This window comes from Symphalangus syndactylus, chromosome 7, assembly GCF_028878055.3.
Source record: "Symphalangus syndactylus isolate Jambi chromosome 7, NHGRI_mSymSyn1-v2.1_pri, whole genome shotgun sequence".
NCBI classification, from domain to species: Eukaryota; Metazoa; Chordata; class Mammalia; order Primates; family Hylobatidae; genus Symphalangus; species Symphalangus syndactylus.
In genome coordinates this window covers 58,506,832-58,530,456 of record NC_072429.2, presented here as the reverse complement: position 1 = coordinate 58,530,456, position 23,625 = coordinate 58,506,832, and the positions used below count along the sequence as shown (strand labels likewise).

At 37.7% G+C, this 23,625-nt stretch overlaps 1 long non-coding RNA gene across 3 annotated transcripts in view; it reads left to right on the top strand.

The window, feature by feature from the left end:
* LOC134737214 (uncharacterized) overlaps positions 1-23,625 on the top strand; it is a 201,399-nt gene that overhangs the window by 138,264 nt on the left and 39,510 nt on the right. For 2 of the 3 annotated variants that reach the window (XR_010121884.1, XR_010121882.1), the window contains one exon: positions 6,370-6,576. This is a non-coding gene — a long non-coding RNA (uncharacterized lncRNA). Of the gene's footprint in view, positions 1-6,369; positions 6,577-12,726; positions 13,663-23,625 lie in introns of those variants that run through there. The other variant, XR_010121883.1, reaches the window with a different exon arrangement.

The window sequence follows — 23,625 nt, the reverse complement described above, 5'->3', positions numbered from 1 at the left end:
CATTGAGAATGAGGGTTTCATGATCATTTTTTATAACAGAAGAAATGGCCTGGGGTACTTGAATTAAAAGAAATAGAAATTCCCATAGATATGATACTGCTTTGGATGTGATCTAGAGAAGGGGATAGAATGAGCAAAATAAAAAAAGCTAATCGCTGGGCTATGCCGATGGGTGGAGGGTTGTGGGGTAGCCAGAGATGGGACAGACGCAGACCCCCTAGGAGGGCTTTGAGAGCTGGCAGTGTGAGGGAAAACTCATAATGCTACAAGGAAAGGTAGGAATTAGGTAAAGATAATGCAGCAGGCAGATCAGAAATAGGGCTACACTTATGAAAATGGAAAACTGAAGAGGCCACCAGAGATGTGATGAAATGAGGAGCAGCAGGACATAGCAGATAGCTCAGGATGTACAGGCTCAGAGGCAGGAGTTCAAACCTCACTTCTGCTATATCCTAGCTGAGCACGCTGGCTAGTTCACGCACTTTCACAAGTGCATGTCCTGCGTGACAGTAATAGAAGAGGTTTTATTATTTTGTGAGGCGTATACCTCAAGAGAGGTATGAAACAACTGCTCCAATGGGAAATGAAAGAAAGTAGTAAACACATGACATTTGTTGATACCAAACTGTAGTTTGGCTTGAGTGTGATTTTGTGCCATCCATGTTCCCTATCAATATGGAAGAGAATTCTTTGCGAGGCATTTTGTCCCTTTGAGGCTCAGCCAGTGGAAGGGATGGCTTCCAATATGATGGTGGACCTCAAATCTCAGGGTCTCTGATGTGCTTGGGTTTCAGTGGTCCCAAATACAAACTTCTGGCACTCTGCTCAATTTCAGAGGCAATGGCAGGAAAGTTTGATGCAAACAATCTTAGCAGTTTAAATCCCTAATAGTTTTCAAGCCAATAGCAGTTAATGAATGTTACATTTTTGTCTTTTCACCTATTTTCATTGGGGGACCTTCTGTAAAATGCTATTTTGGGTTCTAGCACATTCACTAGTAGGGGTTACTACTCAAAGCCAAACTCATTCAGCCAACAGCACTAAAAATACTCTTGGTTTCTGCCAGTCAATTTTCTTCTATTTTCACAATTAGTGGTTCTGCCTGGAAACTGCTTGCCAACATGCAAATCTCATCCAAGGGCTGATGGAAATTTGAGAATGTGCTAAGCTGTGTAAGGTTTAAGAGCAACATTATTCATTCACTATTTGAAATATTTAAACAAATGTAAATCAAAAAAGGGGATGAAATCTCATTATAAGAAATGAATGGCTGCTTTCCACTCTTTCTACAATAGTCTTGATACCATTTACATACCATTTGTAATATTAATATTATTGTAGTAAAATAAATCACATCCTTCACTTTTACATTTTTAATTACATTTTACTGCATTTGTTCTTTTGTTTATAGTTAACTAATAAAATATTTATTACATCTTTCATATATGGTGATGTTTCTGTATTTTAATCAGATTTTACACACAATCTTTTCTCTCTCTTTTAGTATCTTTTTTATGACCCTACACACCACAGGATGTTGTTTTGTGGAAAACCTCATTATTTTTTAATGCATGGCTATTTATTAATGTATTGTGTCTATAACACACTATGCATTTATTTGAATTGATGAATACATTTACATTCACTTGAGAATAAAAATTCCCTTAAGGGCCAATCTCACAGTTCTCTCGCTGTGCTGCCAGAAGCCTATACTGATGGTTTTTCTTATTTTGTTGAGAAGTGGAAAGTGAAAAGGAGAGAAAAAGATGGAGAAAAAAAGAGAGATACAATAATCAGCATTTTAGAATTTCATTTTCTGGAAAACCTTTCTGCTGAGGTAAAAAATTAATGCCTCATTGCAAAATGGAATTTTTAGAGCATGCAAATTAATTTACCCTTTGAAAAATCTTACATTTGATGTGCGTTTTATGTTGAACAATTGACCTGCTGTTTCTCAAGTTATTTTCCATTGTATTTGTTGGATTATCCCCTCTATTGCTCCGCTATGTTGCACTTAGAGGATTACATATTAATTGAATGACGAGTGAAGAACACAGCTAGAATAGCAGGTACCACTGAAGAGAATTTTAAGCCTTAAAAAACAAAAGACTTTTTCTTATTTAAAACTCTGCTACTAACCGTGAGCCTTACTACCCACAACTCAGAGAGTCTATATAAGCTGGCAGACCAGGTTAGAGAGAAACAATACTTCCCTCCAGGTGTGAGGAGCTGGACACAGCTGCCCAGTTAATTCATCCACTATTTGCACTATTTGTGAATTTCCCTGGGGCTTGCTGGGTGTGGGCCCTGGGCATGCATCATGCTAAGCACCCTTCCCCATGATCTTGGAAATCTTGAAGGGACACTTATCTGGATTCATTTTTGGAAATAGTACAGAAAAGTGGCTAGCATAAATGACTAGGAAGACCAGAGGATTTGACCTCAGCAGAATTCTCCTTTGCTCCAGTGAATGTGAGCCAGGTTTAAAGGGAGGACAGTGCAAGAATGGGGAGCACGATTGAAGCTCCATTTTCTACAGAAAGCGTTGTTTTGAATGCTGCAGAGAGAAAACATGATACAGGCAGAAAAGTGTCCCTCTGTCATTTTCTCCCTCCTGTCCCACTATACAGCTTTGCTTGACATCATCAATTACCTGCACACTCACAGTGCTCTTGGAGGCATTTCCACGATGACTGTCTATATTTTAAATGCTTCTCTGTTTCCAAGAAATACATTTAATTTTCATATGGTTTGAAGAGACTGCTGAGCAGGAAATTTATTGTGACCTTTAATTTCAAAAAGTAAATGTATCCATTGTGACTATGTGTTCAGCAAATAGGAATGTGAAATGCTTTCTAAGAGAATATACTAGAAGGAAGTGTTTCCACCTAGTCACAGAGAGACACCAGGCTTCTCCATCTTCTGAATAAATCAGACACACGTGCCTCTATGTGGGCTGGATGCAGGACCTCTTTGGCAATTAGGGGCACTCTTCATACTCTCTTACAAGCTGTGGGAGATAGTCCAGGAGCAATTAGGTATCAGCAGCTTTTCAGGCATCACACTGACATATAACTGGCTTAGGGATGCTCTCAGAGGTCTAAATTAACACCCTTGCCACCTCTCTGCTCTCCTAGAGCCTAAGCAATGGGGAGATAATTTTTTATTTATTTTTTTATTTTTATTTTTTAATGAATGACTAAGCACATATTTAAAAATAATTATTCCTAGTTTTCTCAAAGATCTAGCAGTAAGCTAGATCTGTGGGTCATATGATATTGTTCATTTGCTATTAAGTCATTCAAATTCTCAGAGCCTTAGTTTCCTCACGCTAAAATGGGAACACAATAATAAAGGCTTCACAAATGTTAACTGCCAGTCACAAACACTTCTGAGACTACCTAAATGCTAAATATCTTCTTTGTCTTTCTCTCTCTCTCTCTCTTTTTTTTTTTTTTTGACAGCATCTCGCTCTTTTGTCCAAACTGGAGTGCAGTGGTGTGATCATGGCTCACTGCAGTTGCACATTTTTAAATGTTTAAGATACAGGGTCTTGCCCTGTTGTCCAGGCTGGTCTCGAACTCCCGGCCTCAAGTGATCCTCCTGCCTCAGGCTCCCAAAGTTCTGGGATTACAGGCCTGAACTATTGTGCCTGGCCTTCATTCTGTTTCTTTGTTCCTTCCATTTGTCCTCTGCCCGGCCTTATCCATGTACTCAAGTTTCCTACAAAAATTGTGCCTTGACACTGCTTCTGACATTTCTGCTTCTCCTTTAACGGAATCCCTCGAGTTCTTTGAAGATGAGCCTAAGCTCTCACTCTCACCTACTTTTGCTTCTGTTCACCTCACGGCGCTTCATGCTTAATATTATTTATTGAAACAAAATGGGCCTTCCTGTAACGTTGATTTGTTCCTTGTGTCTTTGTTCTCTTCTGTACTCAGAAATTAGCTTTTCATTTTCTAATTTGGTGGTGAATTCTGTACAATTAATCTCTGCAGCATTGCCAACACCAGCTGGCCCATCTTCCTTCCACCCTCTCTGTGGGTCTAGAACATGGGGATCCCTCTCTCTTCTCCCTGTGTGCTGGTGGATGCTACCTGCTCATGGAAGTCTTCCCTATTTTCCAGCCTGGAGTAGAGACTGACTTACTGTCCCTCAGGGCATGGGATGCTTTTCCTATGGATGCTTTTAATAATTTGTAATTACCTATTTGTGTTTTTGTTTAATGGCTTTCCACCAGGAAACATTTCCGTGTTGCTGCTGTTGTTGTTGTTGTTGTTCACTGTTAGAAAGGTAGCCTAACTCATCTTCTCCCCACCTATGTTCCTCATTGGTCTTAAAGCAGATAGTGCCATTCTTCACACATAGATGCTGGTGCATAAAGGTATCCAAGAAATGAATTAATAAATTGAGTGTATATACATACATAGTTATTATATTGTGTGTGTGTGTGTGTATATATATATATATATATATATAAACATTATTAACATGCTTTTGGGAATTAATATTTTGTTTCTCTTTATTTTTCACTGGGACTACTGGAAGATTCCCCAAAGCTCTTTAATGTCTCACAGCAGGCCACTATTTACATGGCTGTCTGAATCGTGTGCTTAAATAAAAGTTAGGTGATACAATTTTCTTGCCCCCAAATTTACTAAACTTCATCTCACTGCTTTCAGATTTAAGTGTTCACTCTTAAACATAAACTTCTAGATCCTCAAAATCACACTCCTCTTACCTTTCCAGGCTCCTCACCCTAAGTCAACACCACACAGTGGTCCTCTGGCTGTGAGGACGTAGTTTCAACAGCTCTGGTTCTCCGTGCATGCTGTCCCCTCTTCCTCAGGCTTCCTCTCACTTCTCGTTTCCACTTACTCTTTGACATGCCTTGAGATTTTACTTCCTCTGTGGGTCTTTTCCCATAGCCTCTCTGTGTGATAACACCGTTGTAGACTTCTGTGATTTAGTGTTTATTGAGCATATCTTTTTTTTCTGCACAGTGCTGTATGATTGGTATCCCATCAGACAGTAATAGCCATGAAGGCATGGACTAGCCCCGTAGGCTGGCTCCATTGTCTTTGTCACAAAGTACTATGATTATTCAACTCTGTTGGATTATTAATAAACCTAGTAACGACTGCCTCAAACTTTCTAATATAAAGTATTCTGGTATGAGAGTGCTCTTAATAGAGACATTTGGACTCATTTTAAGTGCCTTTGAACAGGTGGAACAGGTAACAGTCCAGCCAAGTGTATTGACATCATGTAGGCTTTGTACTGTATTCATTAAATGGAGTTTTGCATTTAGAAATTACCTAGAACCTACCCAGTACTCACATAACTACTGCCAATGAGGAGGAAAACATATTGTTATTGGCAAAGAGAATAATGGCATAGGTCTACTATAAGGATCCTGATTCCAAAGTGAAATGTGACTGCAAAGCAATTTGTCTAAAGGCCAATGTGCCATTAATCCGTGACCAATTCTGTTCTTTGTCCCCAGAGGGATCATCAACCATGTTTTACAGGTGGATTTCATAACAATTTTATAAGCATGTATGTTTACCATTATGGAGATGATTTTTGCAGGATGGAAGTCTTATTTGGTGATGTTGTATTTCCCCCTAACTTTTAAAAATGTGTGAGAGCAGGGTTTATGATAGTTTATGTAAAATTATCCCAAGTATACTAAAAGTAAATAATCAAATAGTTTCTTTGCTTTCATAACAAATAGAAGGTTTGATTAATCTGTTCTCTGAGGGATATGTCAAAATGTGAAACCAAAATAACTCATTCCCCTGCACTGTTGGATATTCCTGATTGACTGTTATGCTTGACTACATCAATTTTACTAATTTTTAAAGATTTGTCTAGACACTAAAGTTTGGCATTTACTAAGAGGCATACTTTCTTCCTCTCTTCTTTCCTGCTTAGGTGTATTTTACAAGACTTTTGCTACTATCAATGGGTAATAGTTCCAGAGTTTCTGGCTCCCTTCTAGTCTGTTTACAGCTCACCCATTTGTCAAAATGTGAGACTTAAGAACATCAAGCTTCAAAACTATGTCATTGGTAGTCCAGAAATATTAAAAGTATTAAAAGGCAAAACTGAATTCACTTTATTCCCAGTGATTTTGGTTCTTCGGAAATGAATTAACTGAATTTGCTATTTATAGATGTCATATTTAAGATATGCTTTGAATGATATATGCAAATGGTAACCAAATTAAGACATGATTTTATGACAAAAATTGAAAATCCGAAGTATGTACTAATCAATAATTATTATTAATTATTATTATTATTATTCATTAATTATTTTTACTCTTCCACTCTAAGTACCTTTTGAATTGGTTTTTCTTCATAGGTATCTGGCAAATAAATAAATGTACCGATCCTACTTGAGAAGAGATAACGCTGTCACTGTACTTACATCCTGGTTTGTCAGATTTCATGAACAGAGCAAAATATTGCTTCCCTCGCTTGTATATTGTATGCTCTGAAGAATGAAAACTCACAGATAGCCAAGGAGAGAGAACTTTCCCGATCTGTTTTGAAGTTTTGGAACTTTTAGGTAAGCCATGTGTAAGTGTATGGGGAATGTTGTGTGATGTCAAGTTGTTCTTTCTAGGAACATGGAAGTAAAAGATATAAAGTGTAGTTGGAGTGCAAATTCTTAGTGCTTGTTTACTTTGTGCTGTTAACTTGATGCCATTCATTTTGTTCTGTACCTGTTTAAATAGCCTTAATATAGTTTATATCTTTTAAAATATTGTAGATTAAGCTTAATAGTTCCTATCATAACCTACATTACATGCATTTTAAACTGTCTATATTAAAATTATACATTTTAAATTTTAATTGTGTATTACATATAGTTATATTATAGTATATAATAATATATCTATATAATATGCTATAAATATAATGTGTAATTAAAATTTAAAATACATAAATTTTATGTAGATTTTAATTTTTTTAAATATGAAGTTTAATTGTGATATAAAGTTTAAAATATAATATAATTTATATTAAGTATTTAAACAAGTACAGAAAAAATAATATTTTACACACATATGTGTAAACTATATTTCTGTGGTTAACTCTGAGGGATAAGTAAAAATAAAAACTTAGGGTTTCAAATAAGTTACTAAAATGTGTGTGTATATGACATAGATCTATCAATATGCACACACAAGCACACACACACACACATGCACGCACGCACACACACGCACGCACGCGCAACTTGGACACTCAATCAAATCACACGTCATTTTTCATTCAGCTCCTGGCTGACTGCCCTCATCAGCTCTCACTGCCTCCTCTCTCCTTCCCCAATTACAGTGGCCTCCGCGGTTGGTGCTCAGTCATTTCAAGCCTCTCCTACCTCAAGGGCTTTGCACTTGCTTAGGTCATCTTTCCCTAGGTATCCACATGCTCACTTCCTTCAAATCTCTGCTCACATGTCATCTTATTAGCAAGGTGTTTTTCTACCCATTCTATATAGACGAGTAAGCCTCACCCTCTCTTCTTTAGCATTTCCTCATCCTGTTTTGTTGTTCTCTATAGCATTTTTCATAATCTGCCATGCTATATATGTATTTTCTCTCCTGCTTTATCCATGCTTGAAATGATTACTCCTTCTGATGGAACAGGAAAAAGAAGATCCGTATCATTAAGGTATGCTGGTGAATGATGACGAAAATGAGGGGACGTATCTGAGTTGTGTGAAGAGTCTCAACCTCCTCACCCGATTTTCATCATGTACAGCCCAATTCCTGGAAGGTGTTAGGTGCTGCATGACCTCTTATTAACCAGAACAAATGAGGAGACAACAGGTGACAGGGAGCTCATGCCAGCCATGTGGTTCCTGTTTGTCCCCCACCTATTTCATATACCTTAGGTATTTCTTCACATTAAAAGAAAACCATATTAATTTTGCTCTCATGCATTTACACTTCAGAATCTAATCAGGTTAAATTACAAGGGAATTATAATTGTGCTCCATTACTTAAGATTTGCAGAAACTTGCCCTCGGAAACTTTAGTAAAATATTCATGTTCAACTAGAAGATACTTGATATTTTGATAATTTTCTCAAATCGTCAAACCTCAAAGGCATTTTCGAAAGTAATTTTTCATTAATTTTACATGAATATCAAGAAAGCTATGTTACAAATTCTCATCCTCTTTGGCAATAGGATATTGAATAAGATATTTTATAAGATATTATTAAATATGTTATCTATATTTAATAAAAAACTTGTTAGCATAATTAGCATAAAAACAAAACAAAATAAAAATTAACAACTATTACCATTGAAAGATGTGCCCATAAGGTACAATTATGACTTTAAAATAAAATAAAGTCTTTCTGATAAAGAAATGAATGTCCAGGAACACCTTAATTCTCTAGACTATTTTAAAGATCTAGATAGTCAAATATATTACTAAATTTATATTTCTCTTCCTAGAAAACTATAGTTGAGGGAGAAATATCCAATATATAACAAGGTAACTACAAATTCTCCAGCTTATGTAGTGTTGCCAAATATTTATGTCTCACATAATAAAAATGACATCTTGCAGTCCACATTTTATCTTTCTAAGAATTGCCAGAGAAAATATTGGAAAGGCATTATAGAAGCATTTTCTTTGGACCTGGCAATGTAGGAGGAGTGAAAGATGGATGAAGCCCAGTTGCCTGGCAGTAGGAAGGCCCAATGTTAGAGACCATGACATCAAGAGACAGACTTACCTGCGTAAAATATGATGAGTTAAGTTTGTACGTGTACTTTATGTGTCGGAGTTAAGTAAATTATCCAGGTGGAAGAATCTAGAATTTAGTTAGAAATGAAATAAGACTGAGCTTAAATAGAGATTTGTGATTCGCTTATATAGAATGGTAGAATCGTAACTGAAGAAGAGTTTGAAGAATAAAAAAAGGGCTAAGGATAAAGCTTTGTGGAATCTGAAACAGTCCCTTCCCTTTTCTAATTTGTTGTGTAAACTGGGTCTTGCTATATAATTCAGCTAGAAAATAATTAGTTCAGATAGACATAGAAAATATAGGAATTTTAAAAGGTAACAATTGACTACCTTGAGAATATTGTATGGCATAAGATAAGGCATATATATAATCCATCAATTGCCAATTGCATGAATATTTAGGGAAATAGGCAGTATTTTAAGTAATTCTTTGCTCTGGAAATGTTTCCTCCATTCTGACTCAACTATGTGTATACCAGCCAATTTATTTCTTCCTTGCAGAGTGTGCATTTAATCAATGTTTACAAATAAACCACTAGAGACTTAGTTTGAAATGGGAGATTAAATTTTGAAATTTGTTTCAATAAGCTGATGAAGATTTAATCATTTTGTTGACTTTTAATGCTGATTTAATGGGAAGATATTTAGGTGTTTAGAGAAATACAAAAAATGAGCCTGAGATATATGTTTCTAGGCAAATAATAAAATGTTTACATCTATTTTGTGAGGTCCTTCATATTGACTTCCTTTAACCATATTGTATCTGTAAGAGAAATTCCAATATCATAAAATATAAGGATAATTATACCTCAGTGATAGTGAGGCCTAAAGTTTAGGAGTAGAGAAAGTAGGTGACTACTGTAGTTCCAACTCACACAGGTTTGTAAAGCACCATGTTTGTCTACCCTAGATTAATTGGAGGCTTCTTCCAGTAGCTTTAAGGACCCTGGGTCTGTAAGTCATACTCTCAAATTGTCTAAGGACAATCAGTGATTGGCTCATAGATGAGCAAGTGACTCGGACTCAAAGCAGGAGATTTTGGCCAGTTCTTCTAGGTAAGAGACTCTTGCTCTTTTTCATTGGATTTGAAAGTGAAAAAATGTAAGGAGTGAAGGTGCTGTGTGAACTCGTTCCCTTGAAGGGAGAGCTTGCTGAAAATGAAGCTTTATGGATGAGAGATACATGGAGTGGAATGAGTGGAATTGGGGCCTGGTAACAGTATGTGAGCCTTGGCCACATTGCCCTGAAACCAGCTCTGTCTTCGATTGTTTTTTTTTTTTTCCAGTTTTGGTGCTTAGTTCCTTTTTTAATCCTAAATTCAACTCGCGGGGAGTTTCTTTGTCACTGTAAGTGTCTTCAACGATAAGATAGTTTCCTGTTGGTGATTTTGTTTTTCTCTAAGAAATTCTTAAATATAACCTCAGAGGAAGGTCACATCTTAAAATCTAGTACCCAAGCTGTGACTATGCCTTGCTCAATATTCAGGAAGTCTCCTGGGTCAATCTGGTCCTCCCACAGCTCCAAGAAAAATTAGGTGCCTTCTATACTGAGCTAGTTTTATGTCCTTTGCTGCTTCAGTTTGGTATCTGACTTGAAACTGCATATGGTGGAAACTGAAACCCCATTGCCTGATGTGTTCTGAGCAGGAGCCTCATCGGACTACATGGTGCTGCACGGTCCAGGCACTGGACATTTTTGTGATGTATGTTGGGATGTCTGTCAACCACAAGCATGCGTGGCCGAACCATTATGATTTCTCAGAATTCATGTAGCCTGTATTCCCTCTGTTCCTCTCTTGCTTGTTTTTGGTTAAGGATGAAGAGTTAAATGTAGACTCCATGTAAAACTCTATTTCCCTCACATTTGTTTTAAGGCCAGAGCAGGTGTACCCCTGTGCCATCTAGTGTTGCATAAGCACTTTGTGAGTGTGTCCTCCCCTGGCCCCAATACCCAAGACTCAGTTTCTACTTGTGCCTGAGAAGATATGGTAAGGACTCTTCATTGTTGGACAGCACTTTACCAAACATTTGCAAGCCTGAATTTGGTCATAGGAAGTAGATGGTTATGCCCTTGATTTATAAATGGGGATATCGAACCTCAGAGACATTGAGACCAGAAGGCACATCTTTTAATACCAAGTCTAGGCTCCTGCCATCATTCACCAGTATAGCTTTGGGTGATAAGGGACTCACACAACAATCTGTCTTCAGATGCAAGGACGTGCTCTGCCTTCTCCACGTGGGAGTGTTGGAGAAAATGATTGCATCCTGTGCCTATGCTGTCCCCTACACTTTCTCCTTTCCTTTGACTTTGTCCCTCTCACATCACCCCAGTGCAAGAATGTGCAGGCAGTCACGCCCAAAAGGGTGCGCGCGTGCGTGCACACACACACAAACACACTGACACTATCTCCCTCTCACACACACAAACACACACAGCCCCTCCTTACTTAACTGCTTTTGGACTACCCCTGTTTGCATTTTGTCTTTCTAACTAGGACCTGCCAAGAACCTTCAAACCAGTGAAAAAGTTATTATATGTTTTTGAAGTTTTTGTCCATGAAAAGGAACAAATTCTTATGGAAAACTCCATTTCTTCTTTTTTATGTGAAGAAAATGGAAGACTGTAGTTGGCTGCTTAAACATATTAGAGTCTGTCATTAGTTAATAAAATATGTCCATGTTTACTGTTATTTGGGAAAATGTGTTGTGCCATACCAAATATTTTGTAGTAATTCCAAGCTGTCAAGATAGAGAAGTCCCAAGGAATTATTTTTAGTGTGATTTTAAGCCCTGTGAAATTAGCTGCTTTTTGGACTCCAGTTAGTGCAATACAGCATGAGATCTTTTCCAAAAGCTCACAACTGGTGCACCTCCTGGAGCTTGCATCCTGTGTCCCTGGCTAGTCAGCATGGCACTTGTGGTCAGGTGATAGTGAGGGGAAGCCTCCAGGAACTATTTCTACTAGCTCTGCTGCCCAAGAACTAAATTAGTAATGCATTGTGCTCGATCCCTTCATGGAGGGAAAGTCTACCCTAGCCTTTCCTATTGTTTGTTTTTAGAACAACTCCCAAACATGACAGGATTTCCCAGGAAATATTTCATATTGCATTGCACAGAGAAACAGCTAACAACATTCTCACTTCTCATCTCATAATCTCGAGAACTCTTATTTTATGAGATTTTAAAGATTTTTAAACTTGTATTTTATTTCATTTTAGAAAATTTTTAAGAATATGTCTTATGCAAAATAGTGATTGTACTGGAGGAGAAACTTCGTTGGTTGCATTTAAAATTCTAGGAGAAGTTTGATGCTAGCTAAAGTAGGGTAGGGGAGGGTATAGCTGGGATTGCGGGCTTCTTCTTGTGGCTCAAACTATACCTTTGAGTAGATCACACAAATCTATATCTTTATGCGATCGAGGTATTTGTGCTATATGATTAGTTTTTAGAGTATAGCAGAACCATACTTATGTGAACCATTTAATGAGAATTAAGTGTTTAAAGATACTTATAAATATCTTTATGCCTCTGAACAGTGTGCTATTGTTACATGTTTCTGCTGGAGTAGATACTTTAAAACTAAATTTATTAGCCATTCTTACACATTTTCCTATAATGAGTATGCCTTTTCAAGCATGATTTTGATAAATATTTACTCTCTAAGAACGTATCAGCCCGAGATTGTAACACACACTAGATTGTTTTGAAGAATTCTTTCAAAACCCTCCTTGGTAAAAAGTTAGAAAAGGAAAAAAGTAGTTTTACTCTTGGTTGTCATTCAATAGCATCGAAGTGGAATTGATGTGCTACTTTTGAGGATTAGAAAGAAAAAAAATCATCCACGTTTTTCTTCTCACTTGCTTTTTCTAAGCAAATACGTATGATGGATTTGATTTATTTATTTTCTGCAACCATTAGCTAATGATTCACCAATTTATATATTCTTCCCAGATCTTTCTCAAGCTCCAGTCCTGAATCCAACTTGCCATCTTCCTCTGAATGCTCTTCAAGCCCCTCAGGCCTATGTTGCTCCCAGACCTGCCCCTCTTGTAGCTGGCCTTACACAGTTGATGGGCACTACCATGCACCCAGTTGGCCAAACCAGGCTTCTGTGGATTTCTTATGATTCCTAAATTTTCTCAAGGGCTTTTTCTAACCACTTATTGCTGTCTTTTGGGAAAAGACCGTTAGTCCGGGCTGTTCTGTCATTCATTTTAGAAACAATCTTCATCTATTTTTGGACCCAATGATAATGAGTTCTGAAAATTTTCATCCATACGTATCAGCCTAGTTATGGCCTGCCAAGTAAAGACATGACATGTGAAAGAACAAGGATGGAACCAAACCACCTTCCCTGTGTTCCTTTCACCTGCATGCACATAGGGGTCTCGTGGTGATAACTCAGCCTGTGTTTGAACTCCTGAGACATACACAAGGTGTTAGAGAGAAGGCACACTGTATCGCTGTCCTCCTGAGTCCTCTTGTTTGAGTGACAGAAATGGGGAGGATAAAGGCTCATTGCTCCAAAGGATTTCGGAAGAAGCATTCCATTAAGTGGGAAAAGTGGGGCTTTCTAGTACATTGGGAAAAGAGTGAATATGCTCCTTTCATCTACCCGATTTCTTGTGCTGCCATTAATTTATTATGGCAATAGTCCAGGTGCAAAATGTTACCAAAGGCAAAGTGGTTTGAGTCCCAGTTTGTTAACAAATAATATAATATTAAAACTGTGTTTCAAATGTGATTCATAAGGAATCAACATTTAAAATATAATTCCTGGGACTTCTAGATTTCTAGAGTAAGTATGTTAAACATTTATATATTTCTCTGATTATAAGAAATTGTTAAATATCCTCGAAGTTTTAATAAATGTATCTTCTTTTCAAATAACTTGTTTTTCTTGAAATTCAGTTATTATTGTTCTTAGGAGTAACTTGATTTCACCCCACTTTCCTTTTTTATTGTCTCTTAAATTATAGATCAGATAATGCTATATTTAAGCATTTAATCAGTATAAAAGCTCATAAAGAGTCCTTCTTCTCCTTCACCTCCTATTCTGTCCTAAGCTCACTACCCGCAAGGTGAAGATATGGTAGTTAACAGTGTGGGTTCCTCCAGGCCCTCCCAGCCACTGATACATTGCATTTGATAGAACATAACGGGAGCTGCCGTAAGTCTTACGAACTTTTTCTCTTCAGAACATGCGCTTCGGCCTCCATGCTTCACTGTTACAGAGTGTTCTACATATGGGAAGATCAAGTCATTTAACAACCTCCACTGCTGGTTATTTTAGCAGGGAAATAGATGGAGACAGTAGTAACCTACCCTGTGTCAAAACTACCTCTTAAGCATCTTTTCCTTTTTTTCTCCTCCTTCACAACCCTCCTGCCTGCATAGTTTAGGGTGCTATCTACTCATTTCTGAATTACTCTGACAACCTCTAACCAGTCTATTTCTTTTTCTATAGCTTTAATTCCTCTCTAATTCATTGTCACCTTGCCACCAGTGTGATTCTTTTCAATTGCAAATTTCATTATATTGTTCCCAGATTATACTCTTTCAGTGGTGTAGGATGAAGCCCCTTGCCTTAGCATGATATGTGTGGATGCCTATGGAAGAATCTTTCTTGTGTTTCCCTTCCCAATGCCCCTCTTTCCTTTCACCATGTGCATCCCAATGTCATATGGAACTCTTTGTTGTTTTCTGTATATGCTCTGACCCTACGTCAATGTTGTCAGCTTTGCTGCATTGTACATCTGGAAAACTTGCCCCATTTTGCCTGTCTTGTGAACTCCTCTGCACTCAATTCAAATATCATCATCACTTTCCTGGTCTTCTTTCACAGTTAGAGACCTCCTCTTCCCTGCTTCTATAAGCTCTTGCACATATCTCTACTGTATGTATTTAAATGATTATCTCCTACGGGGACCATGTTTTATTAATTTTGATATCCCCTGGATCTGTCAAAATGCCTGAAAACTAGTAGAGATAAACAAAATAAATATTTATTCAAGGAATGAATGCATGAGTGAATCAGGAGGATCTCTGCTTTGGGCAACTTGATCACTGGAAAATGGAACTGAAAGGAAGGAGAGAGATATACAAAACATATGCAGTTAATCAATTTTTTGGTCAACTGATTGAAAATCCACAGTATTTTCGAAAGACCAATAAAAATGGTTGACATTTTAGACTCAAAACTGTCAACCTGACCCTACTCCTCCCCACCTTCCTATCACCGTAGCCCCTCCTCTCACAGTCTCACATGGCCTCCTCCCCACCTTCCTATCACCGTAGCCCCTCCTCTCACAGTCTCACATGGCCTCCTCCCCACCTTCCTATCACCGTAGCCCCTCCTCTCACAGTCTCACATGGCCTGCTTGACTTCAGGTTTTTCTGGGCCACACTCCTCATTGACGTACATCAGTGAGCGTCTGCTCTCTCCTCACCTTTGGCCTGTGCTTAACATTCTCGTGACTCTTGCCACTTTGCTCAGCCTGACGGTCTGACACCTCCATCGCAATGCTAATATAGATTGACGAGGGAAGATATAACATTTGTGGATATTATACCTCAGTTGAGATCCAGGGGAACTGAGATTCAATTTGGATTTTGGATGCTATTGTATATTTTTTTAATGTACAAGCAGATTTGTGTTCCTTCAAATTTACTGTAATGTTTGTTGCTGTTTTTAATTTGCAAGGTTATATTTTCAGAGTCTGTTTTATCCAGGGACTTACCTAAAATTCTGGTAATTGATTCCAGATGAAGAGTGAGCATGGAAATGTCTCTGTGGCTTGAACTGTGAGACTTCACATAACTGAGGATAAATAAAATGGAATCTAATACAAGAGTCATTTAGTTATGCCTTTCAATTCAGGAATTTTATTCAAATAATGAGGCACAGAAAATAGTTTCTAATTGCTAACTTTAAAAGAAATGATGTACAATTTAGGGCAATATTTAAAAAATGTAAATGTCTAGGTATTATCTGAAGCTTCATCATATACATCAAGAGTTATGTGATATTGTTTATTCTAATTGTATTTAATCATATTTCTAGCTCTAAGACTAAGAAAAGAAATTCAGCTTGCAAATTTTTTAATGATAATAAAAGCTGTGACTATTGTATGTAGCGAGTATTTTATTTACGTCATTTGATTTAAGCCTTACAGCACGTTCTGAGGTAGGCATTATTTTCTTTGCCTTGCTAATGAGAGCATGGGCCTTCAGAGGTTACAGTGACATACCCAGGGCAAATAGCTCTTGAGTGAAAGGGCAGAGCCTTGACACCAGATCTGTCCGACTCGGAAGTCTGAACCGTTGTCACTGGCCCATACTGCTTGCCACCTGCCCATATGTGTTGCCTCTATGCTTAGAGTTGGAAGCATGTCAGGGTGTATGAATTTAGCTCTCCTGCTTTGGAACTTTGATACATTTTTAGCATCAAACTCCTTTGTAGGTTATTTTGTGTACTGAGTCACTAGATCGGTAGACCTAAAGAGATATAGCCTGTTTTGTTTTATTAATGTTCCATTTCTGCACTCACTCATCATTCTGCTTCCATTGTGATAAACAGAGGAAAAGAAATAATATCTGAGGCTTGTTTTTGGAGCCAGTTAAAATGCAGATTCTAGGGCCTCATCCCTCCAGATGTGTTTTAGTAAGGCTGACATGGGGCCCAGTTGTTTAAATTAGTAACAAGCACCTCTGGTGTTTCTGATGTAGATGCTACATTGAACAGACTCTGAGAAACACTGTTTAAATTCTTGAACAATGCTGTCCAAGAGAAAAATTATGTGGATCATAAATGGGTTATTTAAAATTTTATAGCACTCACACTTAAAAAGCAAAAAGGAACAGGCAAAGTAAATTTGAATTATCCCATGCGTTCAAAATATTATTTAAGGTGGCATCAATATAAAAGTTATTGAGCTACTTTAAAGTTTCTTCATGCCAAGTCTTTGAAGTATTTTGCAATTAGAGCACTTCTCAATTTGGTCCAGTCACATTTCAAGGGTTCAGTAGCCCCCTGTGGTTGGTAGATGCAATGTAGGAGAGTGCAGGTCTGGAACTAGAGAGAGGGGCATTGTTAAGATTTGGTTTCCATGGCAAATCATGACTGAGGGCCAGACGAGTTAGCAAGCGTGTCTTCAAATCAATTGCTGTGTCAAGCATGGCACACAAAGTGGAACTAAGCATGAAAACAAGTCTATTAGACTTAGGAGTGCCCTCCTCGAGGGGACGAAGAGAGGTAATAAAGCAACATTATGAAGGAGACAGGGACTTTAGGTAAGGTGAGGGGACTCCCATCCTGGAGGCCAGGGCCAGGGTCCTGGGCCACATCCTTAGGTGTACTTTTGCTGGAGGGGAAGGCATGTGCGTAGGGCAGAAGGCCTAGATACATTTAATCATTTGTACAATGAGAGTATCAGAAAAGATTGTCTCTAAATCCTCATTACTAAAATGAGATGATTCAGTGACTATGAACTCCATGCTATGTGTACAACTAATGCTAATGTGTCCTTTGTCTCCCTTGAGAACATTTCTTTTGTATGATTGAGTTCTGTCAGCTCCTGGCCTTTTGGAATGGAAGTTTGAACTTTAACATGCAGTTTCCTTTGCCACAGTACACAGAAATCATATCCATACCTAATTCTAATTCTTAAAGGGCCAGACCCCATTCCCCAAAAGGCAGTTTTAAATTGCACCAAAACAGAAGGCACCCATAGCTTTGATACAAAAATATATGGTTTGTTAGCCACAAATTACATAAAAGCATGGCTTTTGAGTTGCATAAGAGGACTCTTGTGTTTTGCATTTGAAGTACATGTAAAGTCCCAAACTACCAAAATATGAGTAGTTGACAGAGGCATTCTGCAATTTGTGATTACTTAAATCTTTGAGTTCATAATTAGATGATAGCTCAGGTTGTTTAAGGCTGTTGGCATATGCAGTTTCATCTATCAATACATTCTAATGGTTCAAATACCTACCATCTTACCTTATACGCTGATACAGACACATAGATGCATAACCAATCAATCATGACTAAGCTTGTATTCAATAAGAGTACACAGGTACATTGGCCAAAGAGGGGTGAGGTAAAGCTAGCTAGATGATACAGTACTCGTAAACTGTTAAGAGAAATGAAACACAAATTTTAAGAAGAGGCATATTTTCAAAGTCACAATATAATAAGTACATGAAATTTTCAGAAAAGGGAGAGGTTATTCTGGGTCAGGTTCATAAGAGTAAGATTCCTAAAACCAGAGGAACTTGAATTGGGGTTTGCTGCCGAGCCTAAAATTTCTAATACTATAGCCATGAGTCCACTGTATGATATAGTAGAGTTGATTTCAACAGTTGGGTAGAACTGCTGCAGGCACAGTAGCTGCCATATGCTTTTGGTGTCCCAGTATATTTCCCCCTTTAGCATGTGGTGAATGTCAGCTGGCAGGAGGAGTTTTCTTCTCTAGCTCTGGTGAGCTTGGATGCTAGACTCAAGGCTCAGAATAGCCCATGATTTCTCCACACCCAAAAGGGGATAGAGCGAGTGCTCTCCTCTACGCAAAGGAAGGATGTGGGCTAGCATGTTCTGTACCAGTAAAGATAGTGGAAGGAAGAAGAGGGAAAATTATAGATTAGAAACTCAAGTTCCACTTTTTGACACAACTGCAAATCTGTTTATGGTCATATTAATCTTCATGAGTAGTCGGCTATAGCCTTCTTGATCTTAATTGTTCCCATAGTCAATAAAAATATAAATTTTACTAATTTCTCAGTAATGATGATGACAATTAAGATGTTTTACAGTTCTAAAGCCCTTTTTATTGGAGCTTTGTACAAACAATGGTTCTGAGAAGAATAATTATTAACTGTATGTGGAATTGCTTTGAAATAAAGTTCCTAACACCTATCAGTTACCAAATGGATTGCTGGGGTGCCCTCAAATACCACAGATGTTGTTAAGAAGTTTGAGAAATTCTTTTCTTCACTGCATGCAGATATTCCAGTTAGGTCCATGTATTTATAAAGGAGTGGAAGGCTGTGTATTGGCATGCTTTGAGATGTTTAGGGATAGTCACAACTGTTCTTTCTTTAAAACGTCTTCCTCACTGTCTATACCATGGTGTTTGGTGTTTCCTGATTCTTTCCCCTCATCCTCCTTCCCCTCCTCCCCTTCCTCCTCTTTCTCTTCCTCCACCTCCTCTTACCAGAACCTTGAAAATAACTGTTAAATGTAAATGTTTTCTATGTGGGATAAGACGCATCAGCATTGACAACAAGTATATATTTTAAATCCATGAATCATTACATTAATTATGAGACCGGGTCTAGAAGGCATGGAATTTAGGAAAGAAAGATGCATTTTACAGAAGTTATCAATAGGGGCTAAAACATGGAGGGTGTTTGGGGAGGAGGTGCAGTGTGGGGGCTGTGAATAACTGGGTGGAATTGAAAGTATGAGGCGCTGAGTGTGAGAATTAGGGAGAGATGGTGGGTGGGAGTTGCCCAAAAGAAGAAAAAATATGCAAAAAAGGGCAAGGTGACAGAAAGAAAATGTTGCTTAAGGTCAAAATACCATTTACCACTTACAGTGTTTCTCTTGTTACCAGGAAGCAGGCGAAGGGTCTTATGACTTATTTATTCACTGTGTCTTCTACAAAGGAATTAAAATTGAGATGTCTCAGAAGAATATGTACATATTATTTAAAAAATGAATGAAGGCAAAGAAAAAAACAAAGGAAGAAAGACAAGAGAAAGGCTAGAAGTAGAAGGTAGCTAGGAAAGAGTGCTGAAAATTCTTATATGATTACTAAATTGATTGGTTTACTCTGTTTTGAGCTTCTTGGTGGCAAACACCAAAAGAGGAGTAGGATCACTTATAAGGTTTATGTCGAAAGAGGAGACAATTTTCCAATGGAGCTATATAAATTTTTCTCATAAAATCTTATAAAGTGAACATTGAATTAAGTAGCAGTTAAGTAAAGTCCAAGGGTTCAGCATCCAGAATATACAAAGAATTCTTACAAGTCAACAGTATAAAGTCAAACAATCCAATTAAAAATTGGCAAAAGGTTTGAATAGCTATTTCTCCAAATAAGATATATGAATGACCAATAAGCATATAAAAGGATCATCATCATTAGTCGTTGGAGACATGTAAATCAAAACTACAATGAAATACTACTTCACACTTATTAGGATGGCTATAATCAAAAAATCAGAAAATGAACGAGTGTTGGCCAGGATTTTAAAAAATTGTAACCCTTGTACATTGCTGGCAGGAGTGTAAAATTGTGTAGCCCCTGTGGAGAATGGGGTGGTAGTCTAGTTCAGAAAGTTAAACACAGAATTACCATATGAGTCAGCAATTCAACTCAGACACCAAAGAACTGAAAATTGGTATTTTAATAAAAATTTGTACTTGAATTTTCACAGCAGCACTATTCATAACAGCCAAAAGGTAGAAACAATCCAAATGTCCATTAACAAACGAATGGATAAGCAAAATGTGGTCTATCCATACAATGCAGAATTATTTGTCATAAAAAGAAATGAGGTTCTGATGCTAAAACATGGGTAAACCTTGAAAACATTAGGCTGAGTGAAAAAATAGTCACATATTGTGTGATTCCATTTATTTGAAACATCTAATACAGGTAAATTGATAGATACAGAAAGTAGATTCATGGTTTCTAGTCAGTGATTGCTGGAGGGTGAGTAGGGGAAGGGGAATGACTGCTCAATGGACATGGGGTTTCTTTTTGAGATGATGAAAATGTTTTGGAAATAGATGGTCCTGGACTTCTTTTTGTTGGTAATTTTTAAATTAGCATTTCAATCTCACTGCTCATTATTGGTATGTTCAGGGTATCTAATTCTTCCTGATTTAAGCTAGGAGGGCTGTATTTTTCCAGGAATTTATCTATCTCTTGTAGGTTTCCTAGTTTATGTGCATAAAGGTATTCATAGTAGCCTTGAACAATCTTTTGTATTTCAGTGGTGTCAGTTGTAATATCTCCTGTTTTGTTTCTTAATGAGGTTATTTGGATTTTCTTTCTTTTTTTCTTGGTTAATCTTGCCAATGTTCTATCAATTTTATATTTCTTTTCAAAGAATCAGGTTTTGTTTCGTTTATCTTTTGCATTTTTTTATTTGTTTGTTTAAATTTCATTTAGTTCTGCTCTGATCTTGGTTATTTCCTTTCTTCTGCTGGGTTTGGGTTTGGTTTGTTCTTGTTTCTCTAGTTCCTTGAGGTGTGACCTTAGATTGTCTGTTTGTGCTCTTTCAGACTTCTTGATGTAGGCGTTTAGGGCTATGAACTTTCCTCTTAGCACTGTCTTTGCTGTACCCCAGAGGTTTTGATAGGTTGTGTCATTATTGCTGTTCAGTTCAAAGTATTTTTAAATTTCCATCTTGATTTCATTTTTGACTCAATTCTCATTCAGGAGCAGGTTATTTAATTTCCATGTATTTGCATGGTTTTGAAGCTTCCTTTTGGAGTTGATTCTGTTTCATTCCACTGTGGTCTGAGAGAGTGCTTGATATAATTTCAACTTTCTTAAATTTATTGAGGCTTGTTTTATGGGCTATCATATGGTCTATCTTGGAGAAAATTCCATGCGCTGTTGAATAGAATGTGTATTTTGTGGGTTGTTGGAGAAAATGTTCTGTATATATCTGTTAAGCCCATTTGTTCCAAGGTATAGTTAAATCCATCGTTTCTTTGTGGAGTTTTTGTCTTAATGACCTGTCTAGTGCTGTCAGTGGAGTATTGAAATCCCCCACTATTATTGTGTTGCTGTGTATCTCATTTCTTCAGTCTACTAGTAATTGTTTCATAAATTTGGGAGCTTCAGTTTTAGGTGAATATATGTTTAGGACTGTGATATTTTCCTGTTGGATACAGCCTTTTACCATTATATATAATGTCCCTCTTTGTCTCTTTTAACTGCTGTGGCTTTAAAGTTTGTTTTGTCTGCTATAAGGATAGCCACCCCTGCCTGCTTCTGGTGTCCATTTGCATGAAATGTCTTTTTCCAACCCTTTACTTTAAGTTTATGTGAGTCCTTATGTGTTAGGTGAGACTCCTGAAGGCAGCAGATAGTTGGTTGGTGAGTTCTTATCCATTCTGCAGTTCTGTATCTTTTAAATGGAGCATTTGGGCCATTTGTATTCAATGTTTGTATAAAAATGTGAGGTACTGTTGCATTCATTGTGCTCTTTTTTGCCTGTGTACTTGGTTTTTTGTTTGTTTTGTTTTGGCTTTTTAACTTGTATTTTTGTTTCATAGGTCCTGTGTGATTTATGCTTCAAAGAGTTTCTGTTTTGATGTGTTTCCAGGATTTGTTTCAAGATTTAGAGCTCCTTTTAGCAGTTCTTGTAGTGCTTGGTAATAGTGAATTCTCTCAGTATTTGTTTGTCTGAAAAAGACTTTCCTTCATATATGGTGCTTAGTTTAGGTGGATACAGAATTCTTGGCTAATAATTGTTTTGTTTGAGGAGGCTGAAGATAGGGCCCCAGTACCTTCTAGCTTGTAGGGTTTCTGCTGAGAAATCGGCTGTTAATCTGATAGGTTTTCCTTTATAGGTTACCTGGTGCTTCTGTCTCATAGCTCTGAAGATTCTTTCCTTCATCTTAACTTTGGAACCCTGATGACAATGTGCCTAGTTGAAGATCTTCTTGCGATGAATTTCCTGGGTGTTCTTTGTGCTTTTTGTATTTAGATGTCTAGATCTCTAGCACTGCCAGGATATTTTTCCTCGATTTTTCTCTCAAATATGTTTTCCAAGATTTTAGAATTCTCTTCTCTCTCAGGAACACCAATTATTCTTAGATTTGGTCATTTAACATAATCCGAGACTTCTTGGAGGCTTTGTTCATATTTTCTTATTCTTTTTTGTTTGTCTTTGTTGGATTGGGTTAATTCAAATACCTTGTCTTTGAGCTCTGAATTTCTTTCTTCTACTTGTTCAATTCTGTTCCTGAGACTTTCCAGAGCATTTCACATTTCTAAAATTGTGTCCAAAGTTTCCTGAATTTTTGATTGTTTTTTCTTTAAGCTATCTATTTTCTTGAATATTTCTCCCTTCACTTCTTGTATCATTTTTTTGATTTCCTTGCATTGGGCTTCGCCTTTCTCTGGTCCCTCCTCAGTTAGCTTAATAACTAACCTCCTGAATTCTTTTTCAGGTAAATCAGGGATTTCTTCTTGGTTTGGATCCATTACTGGTGAACAAGTGCCCTTTTTTGGGGGTATTTTAGAACCTTGTTTTGTCATATTACCAGGGTTGGTTTTCTGGTTCCTTCTCATTTGGGTAGCCTCTGTCAGAGCAGAGGTCTAGGGCTGAAGGCTGTTTTTAGATTCTTTTGTCCTATGGGGTGTTCCTTTGATGTATTACTCTCCCCCTTTTCCTAGGGATGTGGCTTTCTGTGAGCTGAACTGCAGTGATTGTTGTCTCTTTTCTGGGTCTAGCCACCCAGCGAGTCTACCTGGCTCTGTGCTGGTACTGGGAGTTGTCTGCACAGAGTCTTGTGATGTGAACCACCTATGAGTCTCTCAGCCATGGATACCAGTGCCTGTTCTGGTGGAGGTGGCGGGGGAAAGGCGGATGCAATGGACTCCATGAGTGTTCTTAGCTTTGGTGGTTTAATGCTCTATTTTTGTGCTGGTTGGCCTCCTGCCAGGAGGTGGCACTTTCCAGAGAGCATCAGCTATGGTAGTATGGGTAGGAACTGGCAGTGGGCGGGGCCCTAGAACACCCAAGATTATATGCCCTTTGTCTTATGCTACCAGAATGGGTACTGAAGGACCATCAGGTGGGGGTGGGGCTAGGCTTGTC